The 15,236-nt window shown below is 48.0% G+C and overlaps 1 pseudogene; it reads right to left on the minus strand.

Annotated features, from left to right (window-relative positions):
* Positions 1–231: 231 nt before the first annotated feature.
* Positions 232–1,171, minus strand: LOC135982162 (olfactory receptor 52E2-like; annotated as a pseudogene).
* Positions 1,172–15,236: the final 14,065 nt, after the last annotated feature.

The raw sequence follows: 15,236 nt of genomic DNA on the forward strand, positions 1-15,236 counted from the left end.
GTGTGTGGGGCTGACGGGTGACAATGAAAGAAGGTCAGAGAGAGGGAACTCAGCAATGGAGACAGCAGTGCTTAGTGAGAAAGGGATAAGTTGTTAGGTGTGAGGAGCTTCTCGGACTCTGAACTTCCACAGTGCTGAGCTCAGCCAAACTGGGACATAGCACCCTTGATTAATAAGGAGATATCATTCCCCCTCTTGTCACACAGCTTTAAAGTCAGTGGCCTCCAGCGATCACCTTCTGCAGGTGTATTTACCCACTTTGTCACGAAGCTCTTTGGATTTGACACCATAAATGATAGGGTTGAGCATGGGGGGGGACAAGGAGATAGAAGTTAGACAAGGTGACGTGTACATGGGAAGCGATTCCTTGACCAAACCTCTGTGTCAGGTAGGAGAAGAGGCGGGCAGTATAAGACATCAGCATCACACAGATATGGGCTGTGCAGGTGTTAAGGGCTTTCTGGTGGGCTTTCGTGGAAGAGATTCTGAGGACAGCCCTGATGATCAGAACATAGGACAGAGCAATGAGCATCAGGTCTAACACGATGACAACAAATGCTGTCACCAAGCCATATATCCTGTTGACTGTGAAGTCCCCACATGACATCTTTGCCACAGCCATGTGCTCACAGTACGTGTGGGGGATAATGCGGTTGGCACAGAATGGCTGCCTGCTCAGGAGCAGGGGCAGGGGCAGAACAAAGAGAACAGCTCTTATCAAACCCACTAGCCCTAGCTTAGCTATTCGTGCATTGGTGAGGATGGTGGTGTATCTCAGAGGGTTACATATGGCAACGTAGCGATCAAAGGCCATTGTCACAAGGACGGCTGAGTGCATTATGGTAACTGTGTGAAGGAAGAACATCTGGGTTAGGCAGTCAACCAGAGTAATGCCTTTCAAATTAAACCAAAATATACACAGTGCCTTTGGAATGACAGAGGTAGACATGCCGATATCTGTGAGCGCCAGCATGCAGAGCAGCAGGTACATCGGCTTGTGCAGGGTCTGCTCTTTGCCTACAACAAACAGAACCATAAAATTTCCAAATAGGCTAATAATGTAGAACATAGAGAAAGGGATGGAAATCCATCCATGAGCAGCTTCCAGGCCAGGGATGCCCATTAGGATAAATGTTGAAGGATCAGAGAGGGTGACGTTGAAAGCTGCCATGAGATGGTCGAGGCATCTATCAGGCTCAGAAATGCTCAAGGTGCCTGTGAAAGGAGGGAATCAGAATGAAGGGGGTTATACATATTATAACAAATAGTATGGTAAATATTTTATAGTTTGTAACAATCTAGAAAGGGCGTGAGCAGTGCAGTGGGGACATTTAGAGATGGCACCAGATTACTTAGGTCATATTGAAGTAAAGAGGAGTCCTCAGAGGGAGCTAACCAAGCCAGGTGAATGGGTGGCATGATGCCAGATGAACTTCAATGTAAATATCTGCACTGTGTATGCACTTTAGAGGAAAAAGCTTGAGCTCCTCAAACACTTTATGAGGTTCTAATTTCACTGTATGAATTCAGTACAAGACACGGTACACAGCTCTGTGAAACCCTGCTCAAAGTGCAAGCATGGCAGAAACTCAGCAAAACATTGGGTCCAAGAGGAGTGGGATTGGGAATCATACAGAAAATACAATGCCATGAGATCAGTAGGTCAATGTTTCACCCTTCTTTAGACTCCTCTGTGTGGCACGGTGCACCCTTTTCTCACAGGATATTGCAGAACTAGAGGGGTTCAGGGAAGGGCAAGAAGAAGGATCAAGGGCCTGGTTAAACTCTCATATGGAGAGAGGTTAAAAAGACTGGGACTGTTACCTTACAAAGGAGATGAATAAGAGGGGCTATGAGAGAAGTCTATAAATTACTGACTGGTAGAGGGTTTTCAGAGGGATGACTGGTATAGAGCAGATCAAGAATGTGTTCTCCCTGTCTGACAACACAAGACTATCCAGTTACAATACTTACAGTGAAATAAACATTTTGGAAAGCGTATACGCCCATGACACTAGCCAATCTCTAGCTGTTAGGCATTACGATGCCACCCTCAGGATGGTTAAGGCATCCCTCCATCAGGGCCAGCTCCAGGCACCAGCTAAGGAAGGAGGTGCGTGGGGTGGCCAATCGAAATGGTCAGCACTCCGTCCTCTACTAGGGACGTCTGCGTCTTCGGCGGGAATTCGGCGGCGGGTCCCTCAGACCCTCTCTTCCTCTTTGAGCTGCTGCCGAAGTGCTACCAAAGAGGAAGAGAGGGAGTGAAGGACCCGCCGCCGAACTACCGCTGAAGAATGGAGCGGCGCGATTGAGCTGCCGCCAAAGTGCTGCCAATTGCCTTTTTTTTTCCTCTGCTTGGGGCGGCAGAAAACCTGGAGCCGGCCCTGCCCCCCATCGACCTACTGCTGGGATTCTTACACCTTCTTCTGCAGCATCTGGGGCTGTCACTGTCACACAGAGTACACTGGACTAGATGGGCCATAGATCTGATCCACGATGCAGTTCATGTTGGATAGGAGCCAAGTTTCCGACATTGAAACAGATATTATCATGTGCTCAACAGAATGGACATGAAGGGCACAAGGGTATTTAGGGCTACAGGTCTGCACCTCTATTACATCTCTGGCTTCTTTCGGTGAGACTTTCTTGCAGGCACTGAGCTTTCTCTGAGTGACAAAGATGCTGGTCTCTATCGTGGAAGCACAATGACTCTGAACAAGATTTGGGAGTGTGAAGGGATAATTAGCTAAACATGACTCCGAGTATTACCATGTGGCCAAAATAGCCAATGCAATCCTGGGATGATAACTGGGGGAATCTCAAGTAGGAGTAGAGAGGTTATTTTACCTCTATATTTGGTGCTAGAGCATCTGCTGTTGAAATCTGTATCCAGTTCTGGTATCCACAATTCAAGAAGGAGAGTGGAGAGACGAGCCACCAGAATAAGTAAAGAATTAAAAACCTGCCTTATAGTGTTACGGGGAGACATTAGCTCTTCAGTGTAGCAGAGAAAGGTCTAACACAATCCAGTGGCTGGAAGTTGAAGTTAGACACATTCTGACTGGAAATAAGGTATACGCTTTAAAAATGGTGAGAGTAATTAACAATGGGAAAAATTTTAAAATAAAGACTGGATGTTTCTCTCCAACAATGGGTCTCAGTATTTCCAGATGACAGTATCCCTTTCAGGAGTCTGATTTGTTTTGCGTACCCCAACTTTCACCTCACTTCAAAACTACTTGCTTACGAAATCAGACATAAAAGTACCCTAGTGACACAGCACACTATTACTGAAAAATTGCTTACGTTCTAATTTTTACCATGTACAAGTACCATGTACGAATGAATGTACAAGTAAATAAATTGGAATACAAATATTTTACTTACATTTTAGTGTATAGTATAGAGAGGAGTGTAAACATGTCTGTAGGAAATTTTAGTTTGTCCTGACTTCACTACTGCTTTCCATGTAGCCTGTTGTAAAATTAGACAACTATCTAGAGGAGTTGACATGGAAGGCCTCTGTGCACCTCTAAGGGGATGTGTACCCTTGTTGAGAACCACTGCTCTAAAAGACCTTCTCTATTTCAAACATGAATTATTTCAGGGCAGGTCTCTGGCCTGTGCTATGCAGGAGGTCAGACTACATGAACAGAACGGTCCCTTCTGGCTTTGGAATCTACAAACATGTCCTCAGGAGGCAGCTAGAGGCATTTTGCCTGCACGCTGAAGCCAGAGTTTACTGAAGGAATTTTTTTTCTATTTGTGACAGTGGTGATTTTAACCCTATGGGGAGAAATTCCAGTGTGAGTGTGGTGCCTGAGAAATGTGACAATAGGTGGGTATTCCACGAGGCTGAGGGATCCCGTGACACACTGCATGGATGAACGTTTTAGGTGAGAAAAGTAATGACTTGAGCCCATAAAATCTCTGCACTGAGGAATGTATGTACAAGTGTCACCGTGAAAGGCTAACAGAGCTGGCTTAGAAATGGTCTCAGAGCATCCTGGGTTTAACGTCTGTGTCCCAGTGGCCCACTTGTTTCAGGCATCTGCCAGAGGCTCCTGCACATGGTAGCTGTAGTAATCTAGGCCCTCACATGTCCCAGAGTTTCCAACTCTCCTTATATAATGTGCAAACTTCTCGGCTTGCGAATTGTTCCTGTGTAGCAGTCCCCGAAGCTCATGCGGTGTCTATGGGTGCAACAAGAAAAGCAGCACAGATGCCCTGGCATTTGCCACTCGTGTGTGAGCTTCTCACTGGTGAGCCACAGTCACTGATTACCCCCCAGCGAAGGGAGCAGGTGTGACAGGAGGCACCTCACCCCCTTGCAGAGGAAGAGTTGTGGTGGGCATAGGGCAGCTCGGAGGTTGTGGGAGCCAGGGATGACTCGGGAGCATGAAGCAGACACTAGCGTTCAGCGTGCTGTCGGAATCAGGGCACCCTGCGATGGGGAAGGAGAGTATGGACAGAGGCTCAGGGGATAATGGAAGATTGAACCATCTGAGAAGCAAAGATCAATGGCTCTTTTCACTGGTGTAATGCCTATAGTTATGTAACAACAACAATTGGAAACAAAACAGTAAAGGTTGTGACACCCAGGCTGCAGCTCTGTGGCTTGCCAGAGAAGAGAGACCCTGAGACCCACCCACATGCATTCAAGGCCAGGAAAGGTCCCAGCGCTGGCCTTGTACCAATCAGAAAGGAAAATTAAAAATCAACAGTGCAGCTTGCCTGACCATGTAAACATCGCTCCCTGCCCCCACAAGGCCCAGTGTTTGCTCGCCTGTCCATGTACACGCAATCCCCATCCCCAGACAAACCAATGCTATCCACCTGTCCATGTACCCACTGCCTACCCCACAGCCTACACCCTGCTCTACACTCTCACCACCCACAGCATTTGCTCAGCTGTACATGAGCACCTCCTGCCTACCCCACAACCCCCATTACTTCCTGCCTGTCGGTGTACACCCTGCTCCCAGCCCTCACAACCCCCAGCATTTGCTTGCCTGTCTGTGTACACCCCCCCATCCCACAACACCCAACACTCCCTGCTTGTCTGTGTACACCCCCCGACTGTCACCCAACACCCAATGCTCCTCACCTTTCTGTGTATGTCCCCCATCCCCACAACGCACACTACTGCCACACAGTGATACCACTCAACCAGGACAAAAACCAAGTGCCAGACCCCACAGCAACTGCTCACAGAAATATCTGACTATGTTAAACTCACTTTCTGCCTGCACGGGGGAAAAGAGGGAGATCTGTCTGAACTGCCTCTCTAGGGGTGAAGGGAACCCCAGCAGCAGACTTGGAGGGAGGGAGAGAGGACATGGAGACTAAAAAGGAGACAGCATGAGTAACTCTTCCTCAAAAGACCCAAAGGTTTATTGTATTGCAGTCTGTTAAAAACCCAGACACCCCTTCTTGAAGCTGCTTTTCCATGTTGGCTATTGCTGATATTACCACGAGGCTGTAGTGGGATTGCTCACAGATGAAGGGTGGTCTATATGGGGGATGGTGTCAGAGACAATCTGCTACAGTGTGGTCCACATTATGTTACAATCTGAGACACCTCCCCGTCCCAGGAGGCCTCATTACACGTCTTTGGTCTGTGCATTAGGCAGGATGTCGGTTCCCTATTTCGACCAGTTTCAGGACCTGATGGCACTGTGGTCTGGATAGAGCACATCTCCCCCCTGCACACACACACACACTGTGTATTCTGGGACCTCCCCTGGTGACATTTTCAACACTGCCTGGTTTCCTCTAAGCCACAAACACGCTTTTATTTTCATGGTTCTCGTCCTCTTGAGAACCAGAGATGCCACAGCACACAGAGCGGAGACCCCTCTCCCTACACAAAGAATTGTTATCCTCATTGTTCTGAATCTATAAGTCTGTGAGTGTGAGATTTCAGCAATACGCCTGTCAGTTGTTATTTTTGGTCCAAACAAGCTCACCCATCCTTAGAGACCATAGGACGATTCCAGTTGAAGACACCGGAGGCTCACGGCCGGTGTAAATAAGGTCATTTATTTAAGTCCCTACATGTGGATTTAGAGTGAAATCCTGGCTGTGTTGTGATTTTGCCGTTGATCTCAGTGGGTCCTGCTACCGAGGGCATTATTTTGTTTTGCTCAGAAAGAGTCTGAAGGAAACTCCCAGTTCATGTGGCGTTCTGGGACCAGGCATGAAAGATGGGGATTCCAAGACACATGGGCTTTGACTTTGCTCTCAGGGAGGCCAGTGTCAATTGGGGTGACCCACTGAAGGCAGAATGTGAGAGCAGAATCTGGCCAATGTGTGACCCATGCTTGTTGTGAACCCTCTGGTAACACAGATACCCACTGCAAAGGTTTTGACTTCACTTCTTAAGATGCCAGTGAATTTGCTGAATTGGAAAACTTGAGCGAACCAGAGGAAAAACCGCACAGCCCAAAAAAAGAAGCTATTGAGACAGATAGAACGACACAGTAAGAGACAAGGAACTGATCTTAAAAAACAAGTATTTGTCTAAACTATTTCCAATACATTTGTAGTTCCAATTTTACCAAGTGAATCTCTTGGTGTTTCTGACAATACTAAACAGTTCAAGTCACCGAGTTGCTGAATTCCTGCCCAGATGGTTCTTGAGTTGAACCCTGGAACCCTTCCTGAGCCCTCAGCACTAACTTTAATGCAGAAACAGGCAACTCACCACAATCCTGCTTAGCAGAGAGAAGAAATCTCCTTACGGCGACAGGAAGGAAGAGCCTTAAGAATCAAGGTATGAATCTCACATGTCTGACAGTCACCATGCTGGGCAGCGATCTTTATGATTCCCCTGTACAGTCCCTGCAGACTATCAGATTGGCCAGGACTCCCAGACAATTCTCTTGGCTCTGTGAGCGGGGGAGGGGGGGGAACAGAAAATAGACCCTGGAGAACTTCAGCTTGAGGGCCTCCCCTGGGAGTAAAGCAATGATTTGCCAATACCAGGGGCTCAAAATTGTCAGGGCAAACTGAGTCAAGCAGTCTGTTGTTCAACCTAGCAATTGATGTTTTTTTTTTCCTGTGTGTAATGTACAGCCATCTGCACTATGTGTGGGAATGCTTTGCCACCCGCTGCTCAGGCCTACCTCGACTGGGTCCAGCGAGAGGGCATGTCCCGCCCACCCTCCATCCCAGGCCCTCCAGACCTTTTCGTCGGGCCCCTGCCCCGTGGACCCAACCGGCCCCCCCGCCCTTTCACCATGAGACGGCTGCACGATTTGCAGCCGGTTCGGTTCCAGACCGCGCCAAGGAAACATCTGTACACGCTCATGCTCCACATCCTTCATTTCCTCACCCTCACGTCCCACCCCGACACAAAGTGGTGGGACCTCCTGCCACCTCAAAAGGGTGAGGAGCCCTGGTGGGCCAGCCTATGCTCCACCCTGGTTCCAAGGCCCACCAGGGATATCAGTTGGCGGCTCCTTCATGGAGCGGTGAACACGGGCATGTACTTGGCACGGTTTACCCTGTCCCGGATACCTGCCCTTCTGCGGTGTGAGGGAGACCATGGTGCATGTTTACTAGAGTTGCAGCCCCTATTCCAACTCCTCTTGGATATATTATTATGTTTTTGGTTGCACTTTTCCCCTCATTTGTTCATCTATGCACACCCCATCCGTGGCCCCACAAAGTCACAGGACCTCCTTGTCAACCTCCTCCTAGCTCTGGCCAAATGGCCATCTACAAAACGAGGGAGAGGAGGTTGGCCAACTGGATTTCCTGCGACTGTGGGGCCTATTTCCGCTCCTTCATCCGTTCACGTTTCTGGGTGGAGTTCCTCTGGGCAGCCTCCGCTGGCTCCCTTGACACCTTTGAGGAGCAGTGGGAGCTGTCCGGGGTTCTATGCTCGGTGTCCCCGTCAGGTTCCCTTCGTTTAGCCCTGTGACCTCACTCCCGTTCCTGTTATTTCATTAGTTGTCCCCCGCAATTATTTGGTATCACGGACCTGTGGATCCTCCCCTTAGGCTGGGAGGAGGTCCTTTAGCACTCCCTGGATACCAACAGGACAAATGGTGGATTTCACAGGCCCATCCACATTCAAATGTGGGAGGACCTTGGTCCCTTCTCCACCTTCCTACCCCATCTGGTGCTCCTGCAAAAGTCTCCAGCCTGTGCTGGTAGATACCTGCTATGGCAGTGGCACACGCCCTCAGGCTCTAGGTGGCAGGACCCTTCTCCCCAGCATCTGCCCTCCCATCAGATTCATGCCCCCGCTTCTGAGTCCAACCTTCAAAGCCCTCCCATCGAGCAGCATCTCCCTGTACTGGGCCCTCTGCATATGGCCTCTTCACCTTGCTTTTCCAAGCTGCTCTTTGTTCTCAGCTGCATGTTACTTGTGCCATGTCGACATCCACTATTCTGGGTCTGGCCCTACAACTCCTTCCTATAGATTTACCCTGGCTCCCACGCTGCTCCAACTCCTGGCTCTGGTCTACTGCCACTCCCCACCTCTGCCGCCTTCTTCAGTGCTGCTGCTCTGCCTCCCGGCCAAGCTCTGCCTTCTGAACTGTTTTTCTGGACCTTCTGGCCTGGGGTTGCCAGATTTCTACTGCATTCATGGCCCAATATCACTTAAAAACTAATCTAAAAGTAGCCCGATCCTTCTTTAAACAATGTTTTTTTGTTATTAACACATTGGTGTATACAGCAAGTAATAAATGAAAATTTTTGTTAGATACCTGGTAAAAATTAGATATTTATTAAAAAAGTAAAAGCTACAAGACATAAAAGGAGTTTATCCATCTTAGGAACAAAGCTATGAGATGGCAATCAAATTCAACCTCCACCCCCTACTGGCACTTGTATCCTGATTGAGGAATGGTAAATGTTTAAAACAGAAACACAGAATGACAGTGATAAAATAAGCCAAAAGGAAACCAAAATGTATGTAGTACAAAAACTATAGTAAAATTAATATAATAGTTATTTCTAATGGCATTCAATGATGGCAGTCAATCTCCATATGTTGTGTTGAATTAGTATGTTACTTTAGTATCTGAAATGCATCGTTTCACCCTCGCTGTCTTTATTGGAATTAGAACGCGTCTGGTGCTGGTCATACTTCAGCAGAGACCAGTGCAATCATTTCTTTTGTTGGTGCAAACTGTTCACAAGAGAATTTCTGTCGTTGCATATAGGCCCTAACATGAAGAATGTTTTCTAAAAGTTCCTCTTGCATCCTATTTGCAGTTCAAAGACTGTTTCTCAGATGAAAATAAAAACAAAACTGCACGTGTTGCAAAAAGGTAGGGACATCAATGAAAGAGTAAACAAGTCAAGTTCAATAAAGTCTTTGTCCCCAGCGGCATCCATGTGTTTGATAATTTCAACCCAAAACTGCTCAACTTGGTTGTCCTGAGTATGAGGCCAGCGAACCATAGGCAAAACTCTGCCCTGCTACTCCAATTGTCCAAGATGTTCACAAACCAACGTCAAAAATTAGATATTAGCCAATGTAGCTTGTTCATTGCTGAGTGCAGTGGAAGGATTTAGTACTTCAAGTGATTCAATCACCCGGATGTTTGGTGATAATCCCTGTTTCACCTGTTTCACAAACTCCAACATGAAATTTCGACACCTACTCTTCATATTATCATAGAATATCAGGGTTGGAAGGGACCTCAGGAGGTCATCTAGTCCAACCCCCTGCTCAAAGCAGGACCAATTCCCAACTAAATCATCCCAGCCAGGGCTTTGTCAAGCCGGGCCTTAAAAACCTCCAAGGAAGGAGATTCCACCAGCTCCCTAGGTAAAGCATTCCAGTGCTTCACCATCCTCCTAGTGAAATAGTGTTTCCTAATATCCAACCTAGACCTCCCCCACTGCAACTTCCCCTGATGTAGAACACATCCCTTGTCTCCCCGACCCAGCACCTGCTCTAGGAGGCAGGTTGGAGCAATCCAGGGGAAGGACAGGGTGTGGTTATACTGTGCTGGTGGAATGGCCCGGGGTAGGTTTAACATCATTCTCATCACTGATTCCCAAGGGGCTGTAACAGTGCGGCGGAGAGCGTGACTTGGTCCCTGGCATGCAGCATCTGCTCCAGCAATGGTACCTGCCATGTTCCATCCTGTTTGCCGGCCCAGGGTGCTACTTGCAATGTATGATGCTGGTTTTCCAATTTACTTGAACTCTGAGAGCATGACCTTTGCTAACCTGAGAATGCAAAACTTTGTAAACTTTTAATCCTTTTTAAAACTTTGACTTTGTGTTTCCTAATTATGTTATGGTTTAGTTTATTGATGAAAGCAAACTTAAGTAACGTTAAAGGAAGGGGTTTTTGTTTGTTGATTTCCTTTGTTTTTTTTTAAATAGAAAGAAAATATTTTATATATGTGTTATTTAAACAATGAAGCTCTTACTCATGTGTTGTTTTCAGTATATAGTTTATTGCCATTGTTATCTTTGTGAAAATCTCTGTTTCACCACTCAGTGCCGTGTTGATCAGAGTATGGAAAGTAATTAAATTAAACTGTATTAAAACAAAACTTATTTTATGCAACTTCTGTTTCAGTGAAAGTTCTCAGCTAGAACCCTGAATGTGTAAGAAGCAGATAAACAATATCCAAGAAAAAGAGCTGGAATTTTTCCTCTTGTTTTCACCTGGCCCTTACTATGGAAAGTAGCAAACAACTGCCCTTTGGAAAAAAACACTGGACCCTATCACAGGACAAACCCAAATGAGCACAGCAGGAGGCTGTCCTGCCTGTCCAAATGTGGCCCTGTTTCATTACAAACTTCCTTTCTGTGATGATGTTCTGGGGGCAATCAGTTGTCAAAGGTAACTGTTGCCATGGTAGCCAGGTTGCTAGCCATTCTCCCCAAGTATGGAAATGAACTGGAGGGAGGAAGTGCTGAGGGTGGATTATCTCTGATGTCACAATGCTACTGCTCAGGCAGCACCAGTGGGCCGCAAATGTGCAGTGCGTATGTGTGTGTGGGGGGGGGAATGGGGGGGGACAGGCTTTCCCAGTGCTCCTCTTTTGCAAATTTCCTAAAGAAGCCAACAACATAACTACACAGAATACACAGTAATGATGATTCCACACACATTATTGTTCTGGCTCCTAAGAAACAAATTATAAAATTCTCTTGCTGGAAGTTCGCAATGTTTTGCTGTTTTCTCTAACTTCTCTGCTTGTGTGCCACAAAACATAAAAGACACAATCTCATCAAAAATGAAATAAAATTCTGAAGCCAAATGCCCTTTTGAAACAGAAAAAAAATGGAACCATTTCATTCTGGTAAATTTACTCTTACTGAAGCACTTCACTTTTCCTTTCCCCTTCACAGGGAGGAGCCTAAATTAGGTTTCCCTAAATCCATGATTGGAATAGCGAAGCGAAGCCTCACTAAAAGCCAAGCAGCTCGGAAAGAATGGGATGAGCACAATACAGTAGAACCCTGTTTATCCGACCCTCCATTATCCGGTTCTCCATATTAACCCAACAACCAGCACACACAGGTCCAGAAATGAGCAGTATCTGTTATGGTCACTAGATGGCGTTGCAGCCTCGCACTTTCCCATTCATCCGATTATCTGAAGTTTTGGTTAACCAGTCTGGCCCTGGTCCCAATTCAAGGGGATAAACGGGGTCCTGCTGTCCTTGTGAGTGATCATTTGATGCAGGTGATCTGCTGCAGTTGTTACTCCTCGTGGAAAAGTACAAATTGCAAAACTGATGGGAGGGGCCTTCCGAGGTGGTAGGGAGGGGTCACGCTGTTACCTGCAAAGTACACAGGCCTCGCAGCAGGGATGCATCTCGGGCTGTTAAAAGTGCATCACAATAGTGAAGCTGTTGTCAAGATGCTATTCTGTGCAGAGGATTGTAAGACAGCCCCTTACGGATCTGATGCCTGAATACCACTCGAGAGCATTGAGGTGTGTGAAGAGGTCACCGTAACTGAAAAGACAGAGGTTATGACTGTGCTGCAAAGTCACAGGCAACTTTTGTGAGTCAGGCCTGGCCTGCTAGATAATACCTGGCAAAGATTAACACTGTGAGATCACAACCTGCACCCAGCAAAGCACCCCACAGAACTGGTACATTGCAGCAGCAGGTTCAGAAGGAGCTGGCAAGCCTGCTGGACATGGGAATAATTGAAGAATCAAACAATCCCTGGGATGAGGAGGTCGTTTTGCTGATGTTTACAGGGAGCTCCTCCCGAGTTTGGGGGGCAGAATGGGAGAAAGCACAAAAGGGCTTGTTTGAAGCTTTAACCAGTGAGTGATGGAGGCGAGCTTCATGGGCCATGTAACTGCGAACATTTGGTGACCTTAGACCAGGGATGGGCAAACTTTTTGACTCACGGGCCACATCAGGGTATAGAAATTGTATGGAGGGCCATGAATGCTCACAGAATTGGGGTTGGGGTGTGGGAGAGAGTGAGGGCTTCGGCTGGGGGATGCAGGCTCTGGGGTGGGGCTGGGGTTGAGGGGTTTGGGTGCGGGTGCTGTCAAGGGCCCTCAGCAAAGAGCCTGTCATGATACATGCCATTTAGCTGAGCCCTGGCGGGATCCTTATCAGGCAGGATAACAAGGGTGATGCTGCAGCTGGGAACAGTGAAGATCCTGCCAGTGTCCCTGCAGGCCAGGATGTGACCTCAGATTATATCAGGAGGACCAGTTTGGAGAAGATATCAGTGAAAACTGTGGAGAAGGGGATGTGCCTGGCCAGAGACTGGAAATCCAGGTGGTTACTGCAACTCTCTAACCCCTCCCTCCCATTGTTTTCTAGATAAATTGTACTTTCAACACTGAGGATTTTGGAGGTTATGGCCAAATCATTTACTGTCCTGGCTATTATGCCGTGCATTGCTGGGTGTGTGTCTGTGGGGTAGTGCAGACACCACAACATTTGCATGGCCTCCTCTGCCTTCCCCTCCCCTCCACCAGCCTCTGCTGGGCACAATCCCAAGTGGATGCAGAGCACTGGGGGGAAGGTTTCTAAAAAGCCAACGTTGCTGTTTATCCAAGAGGTCAGAGTATGGGCTCCATGGCTTGTGCTGAAGCCCACGGTCTGTAGCAAGTTCACCAATAGAAATCAGTGCCCCTCTGTCCGTTTCACGGCAGGCAGGCAGGTGGGGGTGGAGGGGTTCAAACACCGCTTGGATCAATGCTCTCCATCCTAGCTCAGGCTTTGGTTGGTTTCCTTCATCCCCCCCAGTCCTGGTAGCTTATTCTGGGAAGTTTCTCAGGCAGCATGAATTCTCAATGGCCTTTCAGGAGAACCGGGAGTGCAAACCTGCTAGGACTTCCATAATAGCCAGGTCCCTACCAAATTCAGGGCTCAGTTTGACTAATTTAAAAACCCTCTGGCCTTGAAATTGACCAATGTTTCCATCTGAAATGTCATGGTATTGTAACCATGGGGGTCCTGACCAAAATAGGAGAATAGGGGAGTTCAGCGGTTGTTGTAGGGGTCACAGCATGGCCACCCTCACGTGTGTGGTGCCTTCAGACCTGGGCTCCAAGGGCAGCAGCCAACAACCTTTCTGAAGCTAGAGGAGGTTCCCAGATGTGCAGGAGGGTTCCTGCTGTTGGGAGCACCTCAGCTCCTACCTACTACTTGAGAGCACCTCGGCTCCTACCATTTTCGGGACATCTAGAAAAATAGACACCTGAGCCCCAGAAGGAACGGCAAGGGAAGCCCCGAGCCCCAGCTGCAGATGCCTGGCAGAAGACCCGAGCCCGGACACCCAGAGTGCCAGCAGGAGTGGGGAGGGGCATGAAAGTCCTGAGCCCAGTTCCCCAGCACTGGCTGCAGCCACAGGGGGCCAGAAGCTCTGAGTCCGGGCACCCAGAGACATGACTGGAGCAGAAGCTGCCAAGGCCAAAGCCCTGAGCCCAACGCTGGGCTGATGCAGTGCACTCACTTCTGCACTGCCTCTGGAGGTGCATCTGATATCCCCACGCAGAGGAAGTCCTGTCACCAGCCCGGCAGACAAACAGCAAGGAGGCCCCTACTGGGGTGCTCCTGGCTCGGGGGCTCCCAGCAGGACGGGGAGATCGGATATCATGGGGCAGGGCTAATTCGATCTAGACAAGAAAGGCACAACAAGAATTGGGCTTAATATGGTGCAAAGTGTGTGACATTTCATAGCCCTGGAAATAGAGACCACATTAGGAGATGGAATCGTATCACAATCTGTGCCTCTATGAAAAACTCAGTGTGGGGTGAGGAACAGACTCTGCTGTTTTACCAGGTGGCCTGGTTGCTCCCCAGAATCAATAATGAGCAAGTGGGGAGATCCGGAGTGCAGCTCAAACATCCAACCAGGCTGGCCAGGGGCAGGCATCAGGCCTGCAAGGGAAAGGTGAGTGTGGCAGTGACTTCACAAAGGCCTTTGGCAGGAACTCAGCCTATTGGGCAAAGATGATGAGGCGTCTGTGACCTCACAGAGCTCCCTTGACAACAGCCAGGCAGGACAGGGATGCAGGGCAGGGGGAACCTCAGAGACCCCCTGTAGCCTTGCTGCAGCAAGTCTCCATCTCGTGGTTCTCTCAGAGTACCAAGAGACCGTTGTTGTGGAGGACATTCCGTGCGTTTTTTTTTTCATATCGGACTGGATTTTTTTGAAAGAAATCGTCATCTGTGTAGAAGGTAAGAAAAAATATAGGCTCTAAGTACAATATAGGGGACTCTATCCTAGCAGATTCAAAGGCATCACCACCCTCCTAGTGAAAAAGTTTTTCTGAATATCCAAGCCTTCCACACTGCAACTTGAGGTCATTGCTCCTTGTTCTGTCATCTGCCAGCTCTAAGAATTCCATGAGAATCAATCTTTCATTAGGAAAATAATTCAAAAATACAAATACAAAAAACTTTGAGTGAAATCAATCCATCCTGATCTTTAGTGGCTGGGGGTGTGGGCCTCGGAGGCCAGACTGAGACCCTCATTGGCTAGTAACACCCAGGAAGTCAGTAAAAAATTCCAGTTCTCTTTGTCTCCCGCAGCCCTCAGGTGTTCCTTGGATTATGGAGGCTGAGGGGTGCTGAGAATGTCTAACTCATGATTGAAAATACAGAGATGTGCTATTGACTTTGGTTGGGGGACAAGTATCAAATCCGTCGGGATTCTTGTCCCAAACAACAATCATCCATTGTGCTTTAGAGCACAAGGGCCCTAACACGCCTGACATGCTCAAATCTCTCTCCTGCTAGGACTTAGAGAATTTTCTCCATCCCCATGAT

The sequence above is a fragment of the Chrysemys picta genome, chromosome 1 (assembly GCF_011386835.1).
Source record: "Chrysemys picta bellii isolate R12L10 chromosome 1, ASM1138683v2, whole genome shotgun sequence".
NCBI lineage: Eukaryota > Metazoa > Chordata > Testudines > Emydidae > Chrysemys > Chrysemys picta.